Source organism: Manacus candei, unplaced genomic scaffold (genome assembly GCF_025592945.1).
Source record: "Manacus candei isolate 608988 ecotype Guabito, Panama unplaced genomic scaffold, ASM2559294v1 h1tg000014l, whole genome shotgun sequence".
In the NCBI taxonomy this organism is placed as follows: domain Eukaryota; kingdom Metazoa; phylum Chordata; class Aves; order Passeriformes; family Pipridae; genus Manacus; species Manacus candei.
In genome coordinates, this window is record NW_026138062.1 from 72,780,969 (window position 1) to 72,805,230 (window position 24,262).

The 24,262-nt window shown below is 37.6% G+C and overlaps 1 protein-coding gene across 5 annotated transcripts in view; it reads right to left on the reverse strand.

Moving 5' to 3' along the window:
* ROBO1 (roundabout guidance receptor 1) overlaps positions 1-24,262 on the reverse strand; it is a 706,479-nt gene that overhangs the window by 257,407 nt on the left and 424,810 nt on the right. The window lies entirely within an intron of this gene.

The following is a 24,262-nucleotide window of genomic DNA, read 5'->3' on the forward strand; positions in this document are numbered from 1 at the left end:
TAGTCCTACAGATACTCTACAGACATCAGACCACCTCGACCAGCAAAACTGGTACTGCTCTAATCCATAACCCAAAGCCATAGTCAACCTCATTCGACCTTTTGGAAAGTCCATTAATTCATGCAATGTCTACAGAGTAACTCTACCATTTCCAGCACCCGCAAAGTTGCTTTATTTTGCTTGTACTATTGTCTCTTTTTAGTCCCTTGTTAAGCAGTACCATAAGAGGTACAAATGTACAGAGTGTCTGAGTGCTGCTTATGCCTCAGGGTAAATCAGAGAAACATTTTACATTATAAAAATGTTATTGTCTCCAATCTAGAAAACTGATCCAATGTGAGATGAGGGTATCCAGGATAAAAGAAAAGTTACAAGCAAACAAGATACTCTTCTAAAAAAGCATTCCATTTCAAACTAATTCAAAATGCTACCTGATAAAAACTGGTATGCAAAAAACCCTATAATTGTCTGGATAGATATATACCACAGAAGTATATGACAAGCAATTCGGTGCCCAAGAATTCCAAATTGGGAATAAAGAGGTATCAAAATTTTAGAGTTTTAAACTGCTAAACTCAAATTCAAATTACTGTTCCCCTTATTTCTCTCTTTCTTGAAGCACAACTTTGCTATGGATACAATTAAGTCTCTTGGGTCACTAAATCCTGATTATTAAAATCTTGGATGCCAAGATTCTTTATTAACATTAATAACATGAGGTTTGAACAGCTGTGAAGCACCAAAAAGAAACGCAAGATCTATTCTTTGCGGGCTAATAGACCATAAATTGATATGGAAACAGGGAAAAGGGAGTCCCAGGGACTTCTGTTTTCAACATATGCTAAATATGTGCATGTAATACACACACACACGTTTCTAGATATATAAAATAAAAATATCCTCAAATGTACAAATTTTATTTCCTATTTTCTTCATCTCAAGATAATCAATGCAAATTAAATGTTACACTAATCAGCTAGCACTAACCATCCATTCACAAATCTCTGGTAGCAGGGCTTGACTACACTAAAATATGTTAGCATTTTGCATGCAGTAAAAGAAGATAGTTTATATATAATGATCAATAATGCTCCTGTAAAGCTAACTCAAACAGCAATAAACCTAATCTTTAGGAAACGTATGTAGTACTGTATTGCAAGATTTTTTTGGTACCTAAAGCAAACAAGTAATTACATTTTACAATTACTTTTACCTCCAACATGCCTGAGACATGGAAACCAAGATATGGGTAGATGGAACAGAAGCCAGGAAGATCATGAACCCTTTTGCTGGCTACACAGCACTGCACAACACAACCCTGCACATCACTCTAAAGCCAGATTTTGAGCTGGACCTCCAGGAGGTCCAGGCACAGGCCAAACCCAGTGAAAGAAGAAAAGGAAATGATGTAAATCAGCACCGGTCTGTTGCAGTATCTAAAGAAACCTCTGATATACTTCCATGTGCCCTGAGAACACATCCAAGCCACTGCAAATTGCATTTGTGTCTACTCATCCTGAACTCTCACACAGCTTTTGTGAAAAGCCCTTCATTCAATATTTCTGCCCTCACAACTGGGCTGACCAATTTTAGATCTCTTTCCAAGGTAAAAATGCCTTGACAGGGATTAAAAAGCTTATTTTGTTTATATTTTTACTCACTTCCTATGTACCTCGCAAGGAAAGGCACAGAAAGAAAGGATTACAGAGCTAAAAATCAATCCCTCTAAGTCACTCTGCAAATATGAAAAGCCAATTTCAATGTAAGATGTTTAAAGGCAGTTAAGAACTGTTTTAAAAAAAACCAAAGTTTTCACATATGCTAGTATGTATGGTGTTTGCATTTTCACAGATAATGCTGGCCAACCAGCACACAGCATAGTACAAACCTCCTATTGTTTCTGTCAGCCTGGCCCAGACCACAAATAAATGAAATGCCATTTTCAGATGTATTGTATGCACGTTTTCCACACTGACATTTAAGTGGCTTTACACTAACTTCAAGTACTGTACAGACTGAAAGTATAAAGACTGACCTCTAATCTTTGTTGAAAACTGAGACTCAAAACCATAAAGGGGCGAGGGGGGTGGAGAAATTCCATCAGGATGGTCCAGGAATGCTCATATACATTTTATCTTTGCTGGCTAACATTGGAGGAGATAAATAACAGAAAGGTACATTACTTTTTTTTTTAATCCTAGCATTTTATAAAGTACCATTTCTCTAGCTAATTACATAAAACTGCTTAAAGCAGAAAGGGACAAAAGTTGTATGATTAGTTGACTGGCACCTAGATAGCATTAAACACAGATTTACTGACAACTGCCTGAAGGGTATAATGGCCTTGACAACCAAGTTATAATCTTTCTACACATCTACACTTTTTTCTTTTTTTTTTAACCTTTCTTTTCTTTTAGCTAGTTATTTAAGCTGCATTTTCATTTTATTGAGAAGAAGCAGCTTCAATTATCAACATAAATCTTAGAGTGGGCACCAATCCTGTAATTTTCCTGTCAAAAATCCTTCTCAAGAGGATATTTGATAAAAAAAAATAGAAGCAGAACACCTATTACATGCTGGATCTGCCATTAAATATACAACAGAGCTGCTTTTCTGTCCCCTAAAGATGACAGCACCAGGTCAGAGGAACTAACCAACTTGTGTTCTTTGCCTTTATTATAATTCAAGTCTTTCATAAAAAGTCAATAGGATGCCACCAATTAAAGCATGCCATACTAATTATTTCATGCTGCTACTTTAAAGAACAATTATATGAAGTCATGTTTCCAGTTTCTTGGACTGTGCCACAACAATTTTTACAAGAATTCAGACACTGACACAAACAGATGTGCAGGTTTAAAGAAAACTTACATTAGATGAATAACAAACTCATAGAGGCAAGATTTGCCCTTATTCCCTCCCCTAAAACTTCCTGTTGGTAGCACATACAAACACAACTTACTGAAAAACAGTAGGGAATGAGTTCATGCAAAAGCTACTGATATTAAGGGTTCAAGCACTGTGCACCCCTTGTGTACAAACACTTTCTCCTTTAGGGGGAAAAACAAAAAAGTTGTGTGCTATTGGAACAAACTGCCTCAAATTTGATCCATGCAGCCTAAGGCAGTCAAAAATCAAAACCATATCTACAGTCGATCTAAACCTGAGCTCAGATGGATATGGAAAACCTCATTTCTCAAGATCTATATATCTAAATTGTAATTTATCACAATGCTTATAAAATACTCCATGACAGACTGTGTTTTTAGCCAAATTCCAAAGAGCCAGTACACTCCTGGCTCCATTTCTTTTCCATTTCACAGATATAGCATTTAACACCGACTTTTTAACACAAGATCCCTCCTTTTTTTTTTTCCCTCTTAGTATTGAAAGGTTATGTAAGATCTGAGTAACTGGTTTAATTGCTACCAAAGTTATTAGTAAAAACATTAACAAACAAAACCACAGGTTTAGAAGCAGTGTTCGGTGATCCTTGCAAACAACAGTACATAAGAACTTTCCCAATTCCCCAGCGTTTCCACCATTAACTGGTTTCAGAAACTTTCCAGCAAGTGGGGGGAAATATTTTTGCGTTTGAGTATGTTGACTGGAAAGATGTCCTATAACTCTCTTCCCACAATGGTTAGAAATCTTCTTCTAATCCTCAGGTTAAATGTACCCTAAATCATAAACACCTCATTCTTTCTGGCTTCAATTGCCCTGCAGTTCAGATCTCTTCAAACACGTCTTGGAATTTTATCCTTTTGACATGCAGATTGCAACCTTTTCCTTTTTTACCATCCTCTTGGATTCTGTGTTCTTGCTGCTGTTAGAAGTCAACAAACCAATTTCATCTGGTTTTCTCCCCTGTAAGATTCGCTCACCTTTTCCTTGTTTTAAATTCTACTTTGAGTTTATCCTTTTTGAACATGGAAACCCAAGCAGACTTTCAATACTATTTCAAGCACACGCTACAAAATAATATCACATTATGCTGCAGGGGAAAAATAATTAAAGGAAAAATCAAAGTATTTTTCTGAAAGTGGCTTTTCTGCTTCAATACCTGCAGCTAACCTAACCTACTGGGTTTGCCTGGTTGCACTGACAACAAATAATCTGCAAGGAAAAACAATAGAACGAGGAAGATCCACAGAGATTTTGTCCCATTGATTTTCTTTCTCTCAATTTCTCCATGTTTTTAACAATATATCTTTGTATACTACCCTTGTGCAGCTTCAATAAACATCTCATTTCCTGAGTTTTGTAGCCTACAAGAATACTGCATATTAAGAAGCAACTATTTTGACATTTCCATTGCAGATGTTGCAGTCTTCCCTTCGTAACCAAAACATGAAGCAATTAATAAAGACAGTAATGCTCTGCCTATTTAGATTTCCTCAGAATAGTCGATTGTGTCAGAACAGAAATGTCATTGTTTAATTCTACTCTGACTTAAAACAAAAGAGTAAAAACTGCATTTAACTGATATTTCTGGAACACTGATTGGAGAATGACATGGATCACTGTGTCACTTTGCACTCAGGAAATAGGTGTTTGACAGAGTTTTATTTACAACAGCTGTTCCTCTCTAACAGCTGAGCATTGAACATATATTCTAGAAAAATATAAAGCTACACTTTTTACCTAAATCTTGACATTACTTTGCCCAGCCACAACTGTGAACATTTCTATAATTACTTTATAGGGATGTCACCTTTATGAACTCCACCATTCACCAGCAAGTGAGTGAGTATTTGTACACTAAGGAAAAAATGAATAGTTGGAACGTACCAGCATTGTCACATCAGTTGATTAATGCCCACGCGGGACTACAGGTTTATTGAAATGCATTTTGAGAGACATTTAATGGTTCCAAATACTGATCTGGGAACAGGTCCAGTTCTCTTCAATAGATACCATAAAATGTGACAAGCAAGGCTCTCACCTTGGATCAGGAGAAGGTGCAATTTCCCTACGTGTTTCCAAGGAAGAGTAAATGCCCCATATCTTTTTCTGAGCACACACAGGTGAGCAAGATGTAACTGAAAAGCCCTGAACACTAACTGATCAGTCCCATCATGAAACCACTGTGATGTTCCCTGAAAAAGTTGTTCTTATTTCAATTCACATCATCACATGAAGGAATTCTTTTGTTTCTCTCCTTTAATTGCTACTGTTCTGATCCTAATGAGAGATGAACTTAATAAATGTTCTTTTTAATTGTTTCTTCTACTAAGGGATATTTTTGGGTAAAGCAAGTCGCACTTTAAATACGAAGTCTTAAATAAAATGCAGACCACGGCTTTTAAAATAAATTTGTAGGCACTCAGAAAACATTTTTCCCACTTAAAAAGACAGCAACAAAAAACACTTCAAGGTTAAGACACCATGAATTACATTTCTGTCACAGCTACCACACTATCAGGAGACGTCAGAAACCAATAATTTACTGTTCACTTACGGCTGGAAAAACGCCTGGAGTTTTAAGCCACGTCTGTCTGTCTCTTTGAAATAAGAGATTAAATGGGAGCTGTACTAAAAATGCCTCAAATCCAGACTGATCTTTTGCCTGGCTCTTACACGGAGAGATTTACCCAAACACTGGAAGCTAAAGACATTCCATTTACACAATATTCATGACCTGGTCAACTGAACAGGAGTTAGCTGGAGTATTGGCAATAAGCTAAATAAACATGAGAGAAAAATAATTAAAAAAAAATCATATATCATATTGGTGTAAATGGTTTGTTTCTGTTCCTTATTATGCAGTAAGTCTGGACATACAGAAAAAAGCCATAAATTTCTAAGTAAAAAGTCTTCTGGAAAGATATATATTATCTTACAGTTATTTAAACACTCTGCCTGGTGGGAATGGGGAAAAAAAAAAAGTCAGATACTGCATTGCACAGATATTAACACTGAGTCTCTGTTTTAATACCTAAAGACATATTTCCCAGGAGATGCTAAGAGACTCTCACTCTCTGAAATAATCACTTTTAACAAAGAAGCCCGAAGTGGCAACAGTAAGAGTCATGCTTTAGTTTCTTAATCCAAAATTAAATACAACTCTTCTAAATTGCCCTTGAACGAACCATTTATTTTCAAGAGATGTAGCTTTACAGTCAACCTTTGCTCCATGAATGCATGCTACTGCTTTGTCCAGCACTTAGCATAAATAAGTCCTGACCTGGTTATTCATTAAATTAGCTAGAATATAAATTTAAAATAATAATATTTATATTGCACTCTGTAAGAGGCTGACATTTACATAAAACCTCAGGCAGTAGTTAATGTTCCCAGTGTAAGAAACTGGTCACTTTTATTTTTTCATTCCCTCAGTTCTGCTTTCTGGTAAGACATTTATCTCATCTGACTTTGGCAAGTACTGGAATAGTCTCAGATAGCAGTACCTAGAGCACTGACTTCTGAAACCAAAACTCACTCAATAAAAACAACAGTATCCCACACTAAACTGGGAACGGTGTGGGAATAAGTTGGGAATACTATTTTCCCTTAGGGAAAACATTAATGAAATTACAGAAGTACTTTCATTAATAATGCAAAATCAACTCTGACCCAGTGAGCAATTGCACTACACTCAAAACCAAAAACAAACACAGTGGTAATAAAGCCTACTTCATTACTCATTTTGTCTTTGAAATGGCTGCAGTAACACTGGGAGATATTTTCCACAGTGGGATGATACTGAGAAGAACTGCAAAACAAGAAGTCTGAGAATGGTTGAGATGTATCTGAAGGCCAGTTCATCTTTGGACATTTGGCATCCTGGCCTGGATCAGGAACAGTGTGGCCAACAGGTCCAGGGAAGTGATTCTTCCCCTGCACTCAGTGCTGGTGAGGCCACACCCTGAGTACTGTGTCCAGTTCTGGGCCCCTCAGTTCAGGAAGGATACTGAGGTCCTGGAGCAGGTCTAGAGAAGAGCAACGAGGCTGGGGAAGGGACTGGAGCACAAGTCCTATAAGGAGAGGCTGAGGGAGCTGGGGCTGTTCAGCCTGGAGAAGAGGAGGCTCTGGGGAGACCTCCCCACTCTCTACAACTCCCTGACAGGAGGTTGTAGTCAGGTGGGGGTTGGTCTCTTCTCTCAGGCAATGATCAGCAAGACAAGAGGGCATGGTCTTAAGCTGTGCCAGGGGAGGTTTAGGCTGGATATTAGGAAGAAATTCTTTACAGAGAGGTTAATCAGGCATTGGAATGGGCTGCCCAGGGAAGTGGTGGATTCTCCATCCTTGGAGGTTTTTAAGATGAGACTGGATGTGGCATCAGTGCCACGGTCTGGGAACCACGGTGGTGTTGGATCAAGAGTTGGACTTGATGATCTCGGAGGTCCCTTCCAACCCAGCTGATTCTATGATGTGACAAGCTGACAATGACCACACCAAACTGCAGGAGGAGTGAAGCAGTGGGGTCAGAAAAATACTGCAGGAACACGAAGACATTGTGAGAGCTGCACAGACCCTGGAATGGCTGTTAAGAACGTAGGGAAAAGAGGGAGAAAGGATTATGGAAGAGCTGCAAATATTAAGCAGAACTCAAGTAAAGAAGAACTGCAAGACCACTAAAGAAAGAGATACTTGAACTACATTAAAATGATAGGATTTGATGATAATTGGATAATTCTGTGGACACCAGAGTTGAAAAGATACCAAAAATAACCTCAGTTTAAACAGAGGAGATGGGACACAGTAGGAAGATCTGAGACAGCTTAGCACAATCATTGCTGCCCTATCCTTCTTCTTCCCTGGCAGACTGTATCCCCTACAAAGGCAGGCCTGACAGCTCTGATCTGTTGTCAGCAGCTTGAGAAGAAAAGACAGGGGAAATGGGAAAGTGTTGGGACAGGGGCTGGTGTGAGTCACGGAAGAATTGTTATTTCCAGGGCTTGGTTTTCTATTGAGCAGAGAGAGAGACGGAGGATTAGGAATCAAAGAAGAGACAGGCAGGTTCTATCTTTGATCTTTGTCCTTGATCACGTTTTATGCCAGACAGGAAGGGTACTTCATTGGCTGTGAAGCACTGCTTTGCCATTTGGGACAGGAAAACAGAACACGGAGAAAAACAGTGAAACCAATGGAAAACTCTTAATTGCACTGCAGAACCAAACGAACTTCCAGTTTAGTGACAATGCCCATGACTCAAAATTATGTAGACACATTACAGAAACTATTATTACATTAATATTTTTATGCTATATATATGCGATATATTTTATTTATACGTATTATGTGTTAATAAGTCAGATGTCAGACATACTTATGCAGAAGAATTTTACTTCATCTGTAGGTTTGTCTGTAATCAGTGTAAAAGCTTTCAACTATTTGTGGCGTGATCACAGCACACTAGGCTACTTTATTCCAAGGCTTATTCTATATGCACAAATAAATAAAACATAAAATATTCCTTTGGATGATCACATTCATAAAAATAGACCTAAAGATATACATGGGGTTTGGGTTATTTTTTTTTTTAAACCACATATTCACAAAAACAAATATAATGCATTCTCTTTATAGGATTTTAGACGGGTTGCTTCCACCTCCTACCATGCTTAGGAACAGCAACTTCTAACTAATTTCCAGTTCCAGATTCAGCGTGAGACCAAATCTGATGTTGATCAACTGCATGTTCAAATGTCTGAGATGCTGAGAGACGGGAAAGAGGATCCTCATTTCCACAGGGCTATTGGGAAACCAGAGAAACAGCAATTCTCAATAGGTTCAGGAGTTTTCTCTTCTCAGTTGTATCAGGAACACTCCTCAACTCTCCAGCTACACAAGCCCAGTATTAAAACAGTCAACAGCATACCCAGGCTGTGCTTGTACCAGTTTTGGTACATCTCATACAAATGATACTGTAAATTTTTTCTTGTTCCCAAAATTGATTTAAAGAGAAATACGAGAATTCAAAACACCTGTCCAAAATCCTGCTTTTTAAGATGACTGTAAATTTGTTTCAGATGCAACGGTGAATGAAATATGAAAACTACCCTCCTGAATCCGAATGTGAAGTATTTAGAGGAGAGGTATGTCAGCTCAGGAGTAAGTTTGATTTTAATTATTCAGTGCTCATTAGACATTTTGAACAATAAAATAAAAAGAATCACTATTAAGTAGTTGAGTTTCCTTGTTCTTCTTGTATTTTATTGTAAGAAAATTTGTGAAAAAATCTGGAGTAAAACAGCTTTCTTTCACTCCATTTAAATCCATCTGACTTTTTGTACAACATTAAGTTTGGACAATCACAAAAAGGCCAGGCATTTTCAATTACAAGTTGTTACTGCAGTAACACAACACTGGTATGCTTTACTTGCATAAGGAAGAATGGAAATTTAAATCCAAATTAACAAAAAAAAAGTCAATGAGTTGTTTACAGTTACATAAAATGTTCAGATCAGTATCAATCAAAAGATTTCATAACAGTTTAAAAACTTTAAATCAAGCAATCCCTTCATTAAAAGCTGTCTATCCCTAACCTTTTCTCCAAAGCATACTTTTTTCTAAATATAAAGCTAAGTAAATGAGTATGAAAAGCATAAAAGGTAACATGTTTTCAGGGGAAAGCAATAAATATCTCCTGCTGAGTTACTCTGAGTAACAATCAACATGATATTCACTGCATGATGACTGAAGGTATTTTCCTGTTGCTACTTTTCACCAATACAATGACAGGTCAAAACAGCAAACTTTCCCCTAAAATAAACTTCTACCTATCAATGCCATCAAAATAATCTGAGAAACACTCTACTGTTTTCCCTTTGACTGTGTTTGAATTTCTTGTCCCTCAACAGGTCAGGAAGTCACAGAATCATTTAGGTTGGAAAAGACCTCTGAGATCATCAAGTCCAACCTTTGACTGATCACCACCTTGTCAACTAGACCAGAGAGAGCACTAAGTGCCACACCCTGTCATTCTTGAACACCTCCTGGGATGGTGACTCCACCACCTCCCTGGGCAGCCCATTCCAGAGCTCGATAGTCCTTTCAATGAAGAAATTCCTCCTGATGTCCTGCCTGAACCTCCCCTGGCACAGCTTGAGGCCATGTCCTCTTATCCTGTCACTAGTACCCTGGAGAACCCTAATCTTGCTACAACCTCCTTTCAGGTAGCTGTAGAGAGCAATAAGGTCCCCCTCGAACCTCCTTTTCTCCAGGCTAAACACCCCCAGCTCCCTCAGCTGCTCCTCATAGGACTTACCCTCCAGACCCTTCCTCAGCTCCTCTGCCCTTCTCTGGACACACTCCAGCACCTCAATGTCTTTGTTGACTGAACACAGGATTTGAGGTGTGGCCTCACCAGTGCCCAGGGCAGGAGGATTTGGGTTTTGTTTCTTCAAAGCTTTCCTGGATTCCAAACTCAAACTGAAAATCAGAGATCTTACACATGCCCAATTTGTTTTACAACTGTTTCTACTTACGCCTTTGCATAAAGCATAACTTTACACTGCTAACATTGAATCCAACTGCAGGTGTGTGGCAACACACATGGAAAGGCACATCCCAGGACATCCTTAAATGTGCCCAGAAGACTACCATGCACTGAGTTTTCTTCTCTGATGGATAACCATTATCGTCTTGTGGTCTGATTTCCCAGAGCACAGCTGCTGAAAACCTTGCGAAAAATTATCGGAAACATCAACCAACATCTTTGCCACTCCTACACCTTCCCAACTGGATTTTAGTTGTGGTTGTAGTGAAAATGGTACCACAACCTGAATGCAATCACAATGAAACTTTCGTATTATACAGTGGCTAAAAACAGGGCCTAGAGAAGTTCCAGTTCCCAGGCTCGTGTATTTACTCCTACATAAACCTTAAGTCATCTTGATAACCTACACTTGTGCACCCAGAGTCCTCACACTTTGAGCACTGAATCCTGTTACAAGAAAAGCTCTCTGGGAGATGCCAAGAAACAAAGCCATGCAGGGAATTGCTCAGCTCTCCTAAACTCCTCCTCTACTAATGCACACTGCAAAAGTTCTCAGTTATCCCAAAACCAAAGTAAGACCCATAGAGAGCTACTTTGAAGTGACTGTAGTAGGAAACATCACCCTTTTACACGGTGGAGAAGTCCAAACAAGAAGCTCACTGAAGTTTCTCCATGATCTCACAGCTTCAGCCAACAAGCTGAATGTTATCCACAGGAAGAGCGAAAGGAAAGGCCACAGGACCTGCTGTGAGAGGCACTGCCCCAGCTCCCAGTTTGACACCCCCAAATGAAACATGTGGGTGTAAATGGAACTGAGAAAAGCTCAAAGGGCTTTCATTTTTACTTTACAGTCTCTAAAAGATTGCGGAACTACCCTCTCAATTTTCCCAACAGCATGGCTTCTTGATAGAAGATTCTACACTACATAGACAGTTACATGCATATATATATATATATATATATATAGAATACAGTCAGCAACATGTCTTTTAGTTGTTTCTGTCTCATTTTACACTGCAACACAATCTGCGAATAAAGAAAAAGCTCAAAGAATTAAAACTATATTTAACATCTCTCTACATAAAATTAACAGGAGAAAAAGCACACCTTATCAAGTTGTTCTGATAAAAGAAACAGTAAAAAGCAATGTTAACAGATTATTTTCCTAAATATTCATACTGAATTCTTCAGAAAAGTCTGTGGCTAATACCCTAAGCATCCAGCAGACTGAAATGTATTAAAACATGTAAAAGAAAGCTTTTGAGATGTCCTATATGATAGGCACACTCAAGGAAGATATTTAAACAGCACCATTTTTCAGCAAGTTTTTGACTGCTTTGAGACAAAGTACTGAACCACAATTTTAAGGATAATTGTCTAAAGTCATTTACACTTTAAAGAAAACAAAATATTTGAAATGGCCTTTTTAAGGATTAGTAACAAATCCCTAGAGGAATGCAGCCCACCTCAGTCAATTTTAAACCTTAAAAGCAAATTCTGACATATCCAGAACATTAATGAAGACAATGTTTATACCTCACATAGCATGCTAAGTGTGAGAACTTTACAGATAAACAAAAATGCTGTCAACTGCCTACTGAAGCTTATAATAGAAATAAAAGTTCAAAAATGGCAGTAGCTTACGTTTGTTGATAAGACTTAAGGAATGAAGAACATTATTAGCAGTACGAGAAAAAGTTAAATATTCAATTATTTGATCAAATGAAAAAAGTCAGTCATCTATTTTTCATTATTTTAATTAATTTATAATTATTTTTTAATAGCTAGCTTAACAACTAGCTTTTTAATTACTACTATAAAGGGTTTTGGTGAAAGGATCAGTGCCTAGAGAGAAAGAGAGATCAATATTCAGACGTCAAAAATGGAAAAAGGAAGGAGAAAGGAGACATAAGAGAAAGACACGGTGCTACACAACCCTGAGGCTGAGTCAAAAGCAGAGATGAATATCAAAACCAAGCAAGGGAAGAGACACAGACCTCAAGAGCTCTGCAGATCTGCCCAAGAAATATAAAAAACCCAGCAAGTGAAAATCAGAAGAGCAGAACTGTACAATTTGAGAAGATTATAATGCATAATACAACATCACCATGGGCAAAGCAGGCAGAAGTTTGTGTGGTTTACACATAAAAGTGCAAATGATGGTGAAGCCTCCAAAATTAAGGAGAATAGCTGTTCAAAAACAAGGGAAAGGAATCATTATTTTTATTATTACTTCTAGCAGTAATCACTGTGACAGGGGAGGGGGTTCAACCACCAAAGAAAAATAGGTTATTGCCAGGAATTAATAAACCTTAGAGGAAGTTGTGCACCTAGAAATATTCTCCATCTTAAAAAAAAAAACAACCAAAAAAACAAAAAAAAACAAAACAAAACAAAAAAAACCCAAAAACAACCAACCAAACAAAAAAAAAACCACACCAAAAAACCCAACAACAACAACAAACTTTAGCAGTAGTTCTAGTAGAAGAGATTATTTCTCTGCCCATGGCTTATTTCACAAGTTAAGATACCTCCGCACAGAGAAGCAATTGGAAAAATAGCAGCAGCTACCTATAAAAATAGGCAGCTAGATTCAGAGAATTCTATTAAGAATGCTCCATCAGCTGAGAAAAGCTACTATTCTCTAGCCTGTAAGATTCTAAGGTATGATTATATTCTAAGAGTTTCCCTTTCGAGAAATTAAACTGTATTTTACAAGGATGTAGAAATGTTGATTAAAAAAAAGCTACTTATATTTATATAGAAAAAGAAATTTCATCTCATGTACAAGTATCTCAACTTCTACTGCTCAGGATCATGGTAGTACTTCTACTATGCAGGGAAGCTACCTGTTCACTAAGCCGTAATAAACTGGAGAGGAAAATGCCAAGTGGACTACTTTTAATTCCCACCTCCATGTCCTGTCTCCCTCCTCCCATGGTTATTCCATGCAGAGCTTACTGAAACCGTCCTGCAAGGTGGAAGTTGGATGAGACCTTTACAGCCAACATGCAACATAAATCTCACTACAACTTACACTGCTCAAGTTGCTACATCCAGCTCTGGTACAGCTCAGGCACACCATCAAACATGATTTGAGAGGCAGGTAAAAGGAACTAAACGTTCTGTTTGTTTTCATCCTTGCAAAGGACTATCCACGGTTTTAAGCACCCTTTTTTTTTTTTTTGCAATAGGGTTTTCAAGGCTAAACTACTGGGTTTGTGTTATAAGCACAGTATAGTTTCTAAATGCTAAAAGGCAACCAGTATACAGACTTTTCCACTTTATGTAAAGAGCTGTTTGAAACAAAACCCTAAATTAAGGTTTCCTGAATAGGTTGAAAGCCTTCAGCGGGACTAATTAGACAGAACCACTAGGCCTTGAGGCTCACAGCTGCTCACCAGTACCCAATGCAAAGACTGAGAATTAAACGCATGGTTAGAGGTTTAAATTGATTAACGGGCATCAGTTGTTCCTCCTCTACAGGTAAAGCCCTAATATCAATCCTTTTATTTTTCTAATACACCATTATATGACTAATTAGTAGGCATTATGGCACATAGATCAGTTTAAATGAATTTTTGATGACAATTAATCTGCCCTTCTTTTAAATTCTTACTTTAAATAAACAGGAAATTCTCCCCCAGTGTTTTGATTAAGGAAAAAAGCTAAGCAGTGCTAAAAAATGGTCTATTAAAAATGAACGAGTCTTTTTGTAAGAGATTGTACTGCAAATTGTCAGTCCTCTCCACATTACACAGGATTTCTACTCTGAAATTATTCTATAATTTTGTGGTTGCTGCAAATATTTATAACCTGGCATATCTGCATTGAGAGCACCCCACTGGAATAGCTACGGGATTTTATAAACAGAATTAAATTATAAGTAGTCAAGATACACAGGACAGATTCAACTGTAGTTGATTTTTCACAAGTGCAGCTCAGTATCATGACTGTTAAGAAGGAAACATGGGGGAAAGGCTTGGAAGTCTTCATTTGCATCCATCTGCCAACACAGCACACCATCATCACGGAGAAACATTACCATCAAACCAGCAACTGAGTTAATTTATCAACTTTGAAAATTATAATCTAATTAAAAAAAAGAATAAACTATAGCATAAGACTTAAAAGAAGGCAAGAGAAAAGTCTCCAGAATACTTCAGCCCAAATCCCATCTTTTACCATTGGGCTTCAGGGAGAGCTCAGAGCTCTCAGAAAAGATTGTGTCCCATTGAATCAAATGTCCTTCTTTCAGCTCAAGAGTGATGTGATGAGAAGCCATGTCCTCTAATGATAACCCTGTTTATATATAAACACCAACTTCTTTCATTCAACAGTATTAAAAAAAGATACATTATATATATATATATAAATGAATAAAAATTGAGATTTTTCTATTAGGTACATATAATCCCTACAGAATGCAGAGGAAAGACAAAATGACTCAACATGAAATAATATTTTTAACATTCTAAGTAGAAAATTATGCAGAATTAGCCTACTTGGTGTGAAGCTGCCTAACCAAGCCAAAAATCAAATCTCCTGGATTTTTCATGCCTTGCCACTTTAGTAATGGTAAATTAGTCACTTCCTTCCACCTGGAACGAGTAGGTCACAGACTTCAGGTGTGTTCAGGATGTTTATGCCCTTTCTTTTAAAACCAGACAAGAAAACTTATTTCAGAGAAAAAAAATGAGAAAGGTGGTGGGAGGGCCATTTGTATCAGCAGTCACAGAAGTGCAGCAAATCGAGAAGTTTCTGCTCCAAGGGCTATTGATCAATTTTACATAAAGTACTTAAAAAAAACAATTTTAGAAGAAAACAATTATGACTTGTTTATGAAACCCAATCTGGTAGGTCTGAGACAGACAACAGGGAGAGTAGCAGGCACGGAGAAGTGAACAGAAAGCTGGGGAGTGGAGGGGGGAATTTATCTGGCATCATTCAGGCTTCCCTGGGACTGGGAAACAGATGATGGAGGTTTCAGAACAGCAGTTGTAGACAGTGTTTCACTTCAGTTATCCAAGTCCTTTCTGCATCCTACCTTTAACATGGGTGTTTATTTCAACTCCAGAAAAGAGACCGACAAGAAGACTCTCATGGGGAACTTCAACCACCCCCATATTCTCTTGGAGGGACAACACAGTAAAGCACAGGCAATCCTGGGGCTCCTGGAACGTGCTGATGACTAAAATCTGCATAGCACTGTTTAAATACTGTTACAAATAATGAAACTAAACCAAAAGCTGAAAACAGTCTGTTATCTAACCTAATCAAAGTGATCACAAGTTTTTTTCTTCTTCTCTTCTCTCCTCTTCTTCACTTCAGTGCCAGTTTTAGTGCCATTTAATCAATGCCATCACACTAAAAGGATCAAGAAGCACTTGTCAGAATATCCAGAAAGCAAAAACGGCCCCGCAGAAGCAGCTGACCTGACAGCACAGATTCACAAAGCCTAACTGTTGAACAGTAAACATGTTATGGGTTCTTTTTCTTTTAGTATTAGCATTCAATTGTCAGTAAAAATCAAACGATGTCACAAAAATCAGTGCAATCAAACTGTTCTTACAAGCCAACATTACGATTTCACAACAGCTTTGTTACATAGCTTTATTTTCCATGCAAAGATATTTGGCATATTAAACAGGCTTTCCAAAAATAACAAGGCACCATACCATTGTTAATTTTTTTTAAAATTAAAAATGCTGATGAATTCACCAACAGTGAAGCCCACTCAACACAGAATTCTGTTTAAAAAGACAGAAAACTTTGATCTGAGCCAAAGATGAAAACTTCTCAAATGTAAGTCAGGATATAAAGCTTTAAGAATGAAAATAAAACCTCTGAGTCTCTCTTGCATAAACAGGATCATTTTTCATCTAGTTGTTGTATTAGTTCTTAATTGACCATGCAGCATTATGAGAGAAAAAAAGTTCAATGTTTGTACTTGTAAATCTCCAGAAAGTCATCTGTTAACTGATGAAGAAAGGCACAGGGGATCAGGTTAAAGCCCAGCTCCCGGAGCTTTCACCTTGTATTATTTATATGAACAGAGACCGACTTCTACACAAATGCTGAACTACTAAAACCTTGTAAATGGAAGAACCTCTTAACTGGACATAAATTGATAGCATGGGATAAAATGTTGAGGCAAACAAGAATTCCTAAGTTACTTAGAAAAACACAGCAGAGAGAAGACGAGGTTTCAATCAGGTACAAAAAAATTATTTAAAAAAAAATCAAGGACTTTTTTTCGACATCACAGACTAAAGCACTCTGAAACTGAATAAAAGCCACAGCATTTATTCAACACTCTTTTCTTCTAATGACAATGATATACTAGATAATACCCATTCTATAAGCTGCCATTCTATACATATTTTATACACTGAATGTTTCATGTAGTACATGTAGAGCCTTCTCTAAAGGTCTCAGTGTGCACTTAGTATCAAAAATGCAACAGACCCTATACAAGCATGTTCCTAGCAATTAAAGTCATTGTCACCATTGTCTGTACCTTTGTCATTACATTAACAGAACTAGAAATAAAAATAAATACACTTGCAGGCCTATCCTGAGATCATCCATTTACAGATTTAGGCAATAAAAAGGCACTAACACCCAGAGCATTTCAATGGCATTTGAGTTCCTAAATCCATAAAGGGGATTTGAAAAATTGAAAATTTAATACATTGCTTAGAAAAGAGAGTCAAGAGGTTTTATTTGTTTGTTGTTTTTTTGTTTTTGTTTTTTTTTTTTTTAATCCCTTGACCATAGAACTCTACCTGTTAGGAGTATGCTCACATGCACACCAAATCAAATGGGTTACCTCAGTCAGCATCAACCAACATTCATACAAGTTTCCAGCTCTAAGAACACAAATACTGTGTGATGGTGACTGGAAGCAATCAAGTAAACAATTAAACAGGGTAGCTGTACCTTAAGAGTTTGCTTAAATACACATGCAGCATACTATGTCAAGCACCTCATCCCATCCTTCTTATAGCCTAATAGTTCCCATCTTTAGACTAGACTGGCTCGAGGAAACTGGGATATGAAATTCAGTTTTCTATTCCTCATTTCCTAAATGCAAGAGATCTTTCTTTGCTTGACCTTGATAAAATATCAGCTGATAATACTTTAAAATTCCACCTGTAACGAACAAAAAACCAAACAAAAAACCAAACCCGCAAAACCACAAAACACACACAAAAAAACCTAAAACAGAACTGCAGTTCTTCAGCCTCAATTAATTACACACCTTAACTAGATTATTTTCTTTCATGAGAAATCACAGAAATTTGGTGGGCCAATACAGACTATATATACTCTTCCTCTTTTATACTCACAAATCCAACTCCAAAGCAAAACACAAACTTGAAATCACTATTCTGAATCAAAACAACAGATCCAGAAAATATCTTCCATCCTAGTTTAAGTAAATATCTTTAATGCTTAAGAGAAAAGAGAACACTCATATAAGCATGTATCATCAAGCCATAGCAGAGATCACCCCCGACCTTGAAAAACGCCTTTTTTTGGCATACTTCAGGAGGAAGAAAGTCCCCATTTTCCTGCTAATGCTGTCACAAAGCCCAGAACGAATTACTAAAAATCGTTACTTTTATGTTAAAAGCTCTCACAATGACAAGAATGAATTAGCAGGGGACAAGAAGTAAAAAGACAAGTAATGCTGAAGAGGCCATCTCCACAAAACACTGCTGGAAATGCAAATGCCTAAAGCCTTGTATGCTCATTAGCATTGCTAATTATAGTCCCCTCTCTATGCAACAATTTACCTGCTCTCCTTCACTAATATACTACTCCCTCCCACCCCCTCTTAAGTATTTATTCCTTATAAATACCTATCACTCACCCTGCAGCATGCTGGCTTCTCCACTGAGACAGAACTCTATTAATAACTACTGGTGAAAAAAAGTCTTCAGGGTTAGACAGAACTGTAGTGGTAAGTGGTGCATTGCTAATAGTGCATTGCTTCCAACGTAGATAAGACAGTGCACTACTAAAGACAATAACCCAGAGGAATCAGAGTTTCACAGTCCTGGAAAAAGGAATCTACTCCTAAGTGTTATTTCATGCAAGGGGAAGAAGGAAAAGGCAAATTCCGGTGACTGAATATAGAAATTGTTAAAAATTTGAAGTAATTAGGATCCCTCTCCAACTAAGTGATAAGTAAAAATAATAATAAAAAAAAAAAACAACTTCCTTAAGAAATTTTGCAGACAATATGACTGCACATGTTCACCAGAAACTACTCCAAATTAAATACTAAGCTATACAACTTACAGATTTCTATAAATCATAAAAGGTACACATTACCAGAATAAAACATAACGTAGTTATAACAATAAAGCTGGCTGGCTCATTTCCTCCAAGTAAATACGTTTTTAAGTTGAGCTTTCAATCAAAATATGATAGGATGGCATTGTAAGTTAGGTATTGTTCTCAAGATGAAAGATTTCTTCACGCAGACACACTCACAACAGGGAATCCTTTAAAGAACTCCTATATGTTCCTTATACATGCTCCTTTTCTATTTCTAAGGTTTGCAAATTGCTGCATCCAGATGACAGGGGTTTTTTCTGTCTTGCATGTGAAGGTACGTTCAAGACACCATTTCATGAAGGAGAAAAAAAACTGAAGATAAAAAGTTTGAAAAGGGAATGTGGTTGAACTTGCCAAATTGTTATGCATCCTTCATAAAAACCTATATAGTACTGAAAGAATCCTAGAATGGGTCAGGTTGGAAGGGACCAGAGTGGGTCACCTGGACCAAGCTCCCTGCTTGACCAAGCAGGGTCATCCTAGCACATGACTGAACAACACAAAGCCATTTTGAAAAAGTAGGAGTATTCTTGAAACTACTTCTAAACAACTGAATATGAAACTAAAAACAAAAAAAATATTCTTCTATTAACCAAAATAAGATTTTTTTTCCCCAACAAAACAGCTCCTTCATGATACAGACTTGTAAGTTACCTGAGAAAAAGGTTTTTATTCGCTATACCAAATCTTTATATTTTCAAAACCCACCATTTTTCTTGTCCTTTCCACAGTGCTTCCAAAATAATTGTTATAGGACCGGTCCAGGTCTGCAGAACCAAATGCAGTGCCCAAGAGATGTGACCCATACATTTCTTTCATAAAAATGTCCAAAATAAAATGTCTGCTTAAACAAATAAGGGGAAAAGATGGAAGACTGAACTACAGAGACATCTGTTATGTCATTTTGCTCCCATCATCATGTCCAATAACAAATTTTAGTGCCATAAATGAGTAAATTTAGCTAAATTTAGAGTATAGTCGCTTTCCCCTGTCCTTCAAACCTAGCAAAATGAAGGAATCCCATGAACTCCTACAGAAAGCAAGTCAACCAATTCTCCAGAACCGGAGAACAAGAATTTCGGGATATGGTAGCATCATCATGAGGAAGACCAGTGCAGGAACCCTAAAAACCATTTATAGTTTGGTTCTTTCTCTGTGATTCTTGAACTCAATAGACTCAAACAACAGTTATTTTCAAATAATTTACTGCAAGTGCCTTTCATAGGGTTAGAACATACTTCTGGAATAGAGCTGAGCACAGTACTATTAAATTCTTTTTATACTTGGATTTTTATTAACAAAAAAAATCACAGTCTTGGAAAATTGGTCAGCAGATGAACTTAGATTACTCACTACCATTAAATTACATGGGTCAGGTGGCTCACTTCAATTGAGAAAGTACCTGCAGTATTGACTTCCTAACCTGAAGACTCAGATTGTCTAATATTAACCCAAGTTAAACATTATGAAAGTAAGAACCACACATCAACCAAACACAAGAAACTTGTTCACTACGAAACAATTAAACCTAAAGTCATTACCTGAGAGAAGTCAGTTCCCCTTCCCATAATCTCTAGTGCTCACAACGGCATCATTATCTCACTGCCATTGCCCACAGTTGGCCCAACTTTACCTAACTTGCTCCTTTTTCTTTTTTTTTTGCCTTTTTTGCACACCCCCTCACCTTTTTAATAAAACTCCTTAGATTAACTCATGACAGAACCACTCTCCTGTCTTGACTAGGTCCTCACTCACAAGCCATAAATTTTGCCTTGACCTGCTAGAACTTTCAGCAAGCACAAGTGATCACTGTTGCTCTGGAGACTGGCCCTATATTATTTTCACTTCACAGATATTGGTGAAGGGGCTCAGTGAGCCAGAGGCTAAAGCACCACCATGCTTCAGAACATCATCTTCACAGAAGTATACATTTGAATAAAAATGTGTGCACATGTCCCTCTAAATCACCACCATTAAGAACATCATTTGCTTCGAGCACCATGATGCTTCTGCCAACCATAAACTGGTAAGAGTGAGCAGTGGTGGATACGACTGGAACACTTCACATCAACCACGTGTGCTTTCCTTCCCTCCCACGTCCTTATACTACTCAACTAAAATAATTTTTAAAGAAATGGATATTCTAAGTTTTAAGTACAATTTAACTCCCCTTTGCAAAATTGGTTTCTCTGCCACGAAGCACAAGTATTTCAGAAGACACTCCATTAAATCTGGTTAACGTACCATCAGTTCAGTTGTAAAAACATTATCTATATACATCAAATAGTTTCCAAAAGAACAAAACAATTTAAAAGAATTATCTGCAAAATGAGCTATTCATGTTTTATTTCTGTCCAGATTGCCCTACAGCTTCTATACTGTGATAGAACTTGCCAACAAATCATACAATACTGGAGAATCAACAGAGAAATTTACTGGATGTGCAAAAGGAAAGAGAAATTGGGGGAAATTCCAGTATGAATCACCACTAAGGATCCTTGGGAGGGGAAGGAGAGCAAAAGAGAAAAGAGGAACACAGAAATAGTTCCTCCTGTAAAGAATGCTTTTCTATTGAAAACCAAACCAGACTTGGAAAGAGCGGCTGTGGATTCCTCAGACAGATGGTGTCAATAGATCTATTAGTCACTTTGGCAGCAGCAGCACAGTGATGGGGTTTACAAAAAGCCACTTAAAAACTCAATATAAACAAAAGAGAAGTACATTAAGAAGTCTATTTGGCTTTCCAAGACAAGACACTTTTTCACACACATCACATAAAAGCAGCTCCTGTAAACGGCAGAGTCTGCTCTGCCATTTGTGCTGCAGGTTTACAAGCTGTGGTAGACACGGACTCACAAAACCCCACCTGGGACAGCTGCCTTTCCCAGGTGAAAAGCTCAGACCTGATGGCTTTCCTGTGTCAAAGTCCTTGTGCAACTTTGCTCTTGTGTAGGAACTGACAACACACAGTGCTGTTTTCTCACCGACATAACATTTAAAATTGGAAGTCACAGCTGCTGACGCTCCTAACGCAATCACAGAATCATCTAGGTTGAAAAAGAGCTTTAAGAACATGAAGTCCAACTAGCGCTACCAAGTCCACCACTAAACCGTGTCCCCAAATGCCACACGTGCCCATCTTTCACACACCTCCAGCGATGGTGACTCTACCCTAAGCAGCCTGTTCCAATGCCTGACCACCCTTTCTGCAAAGAAACTTTTCCTAATACCCAGTCTAAACCTGCTCTGACCCAGCTTGAGGCTGTTTCTTCTCGTCCTGCCACTTCCTTCCTAAGAGAAGAGACCAATCTCCACCTGGCTACAGCCTCCTATCAGGTAGTTGTGAGTGATAAGATCCCTCCTGAGCCTCCCTTTCTTCAGACTAAACACCTCTAGCTGCCTCAGATGCTCCTCATCAGACTAGAATTTGACAGAATAGCTAAATGCATTAGGAACAAAGTCAATTTTGTATTTATGCAGAATTACACATTAGCTATTAAATGGCATCCATCTGTTTAAGTTCAACAAACAAACATTATTCTACTGTACGAGAAATTGCACGTACTTTAAAAATACATATTCCCAGGATTACTCTCTTCCTCACTGTTGGTTTACTGATTAAAAAAGGCTGTAGAAATAATCTCAAACAGTCCTTTTGGTGGCAAGGAGCTCAAAAATGCACTTTTAATTCTCAGAAATATTTAGAACATTCCGAAAAGTCCAAGTCTATCCCACTGTCATACTTTATCTCTCCAATAAGAAATTCAAGTGAAAGAGGCAGTAGTTGAATCCTGTTCTTTGAAGTGGAGGCAGATGTTTAACACAGAACACTCATCTTCAGAGAGGACAGACACTGATAATCTTAACTGTTAGTCATGTAAAAAGGAATGCATAAGCCAAACAAAGACAAGGTTGGTCTTATCACAGGTGATACACATGGTCGGAAAACTCCTTGGAAAACAGTCAAGAATTAAGAGCAGAAGAATTATAATTTAATTACCCACAACAAAGCATTCCACCTGCCTAGCACAAAATCTGAGTCACACAGTTGCTGCTTTAATTACACAAGATGCACTGGTTGTTACTATGCCCACACTGGCACAACAAATGTATCTTCAAGAGCATTTTCCCTCTCTTTGTTACTGCGTTAGAAGGCAAAGCTTTTCTCAAAGAATCCACAGGACACTTGACAGGCTCCTGGAGGTGAGTATGGAGTTATGCTCAGGTAAAAGAAGGCAGCAAGACCTTAGCCTGCTTATAAGATCTAAATCTGACCAAACATTACATATACATATAGAAAACACAATATGTAAAATAGCAATGACACAAAGCTCTAAAAAGTCCTTTCTGCTACTATCTGTCATTAGAAAATAAGTCCATCTTTGGTCTTCCCCTGAGGATGGATGCTGAACTGCAAACTGCAAGCCCCTGTCACCCCCCATGAAGCTATTCTTAGAGGACCAGTCTGATAGGATGGAACCAGCAGGGAATCATCCCCATATTTACATCTTAAAATTAATTAGAGTGGGTATACAGAGCCAGGTACAAGGATTTTTTTCTGCATCTACATAGGATCTTAATCCAAAAAATGTAGAAACCTCTTGCTATACTCTAAGACGAGCTATAAACAACTCGTAAAATACTACACTGTTACTTTCATCAATCACCTTATAAAACTAAATTCCAGACTGTGTGTGTGTGTGTGAAGTCAACTATCTTTACTTGAAAAATAATTTGCTTTCTATTGAACAACAACCTGAAAAGAGACACATGCACACACACACACACAAACAAAAAGGCAGCTCCTGGCATTTCCTGCTGATCATACAAAAGGCAAGAGCAATACTGCTCTGTAACCAGTATTCTATGCTAAATTTTAATTAATTCAGTTTTCTGCTGTTGGACATGCATTTCCTTTAGGAAAGAGAAGGAATCAGAGCAGTGTGGCCTTGTGCTCACACTGAGCAGAATCAAGCAAGGTAGGGCAATAAGAGAGGATGTGGATTCAGGGGAAAGAGTGGCATTTCCTAAGGAAACTGTACCATTACCATAGCAATGCTCCAGTTGGTGTCTCTAACAGATATAGAAGGAATGAAACAAAAATGCTCAAGAAATGTGGATGTGAGGGGTAATGAATTGCTTGTCATTATAGATTTTAAAAATGGTATTTTCTATTCTAATGGAGCAGAAAATACATTTTGTAAACAGAATTCCTGTATCCAAAGCTTCCCAAATTGTAAAAAGCTGTTTAAATGCACACATGAGAGTTACACCTCTTTTTTACTTCTAATTATATATAAGCTTTCTTATTTTAATGACACTTGAAGAAACTTCATTTTTTCTTTAAGGCTGAATGTTTTCTCAGAGAAAACATTCCCCTCTTCTATAGCATGCCTAAACTTGTATTTGTAATGAGGGAGACAGGCAGTAGTAGAGGATTAAAGGCCTGTCTAAAAGGAGTTGCTGAAA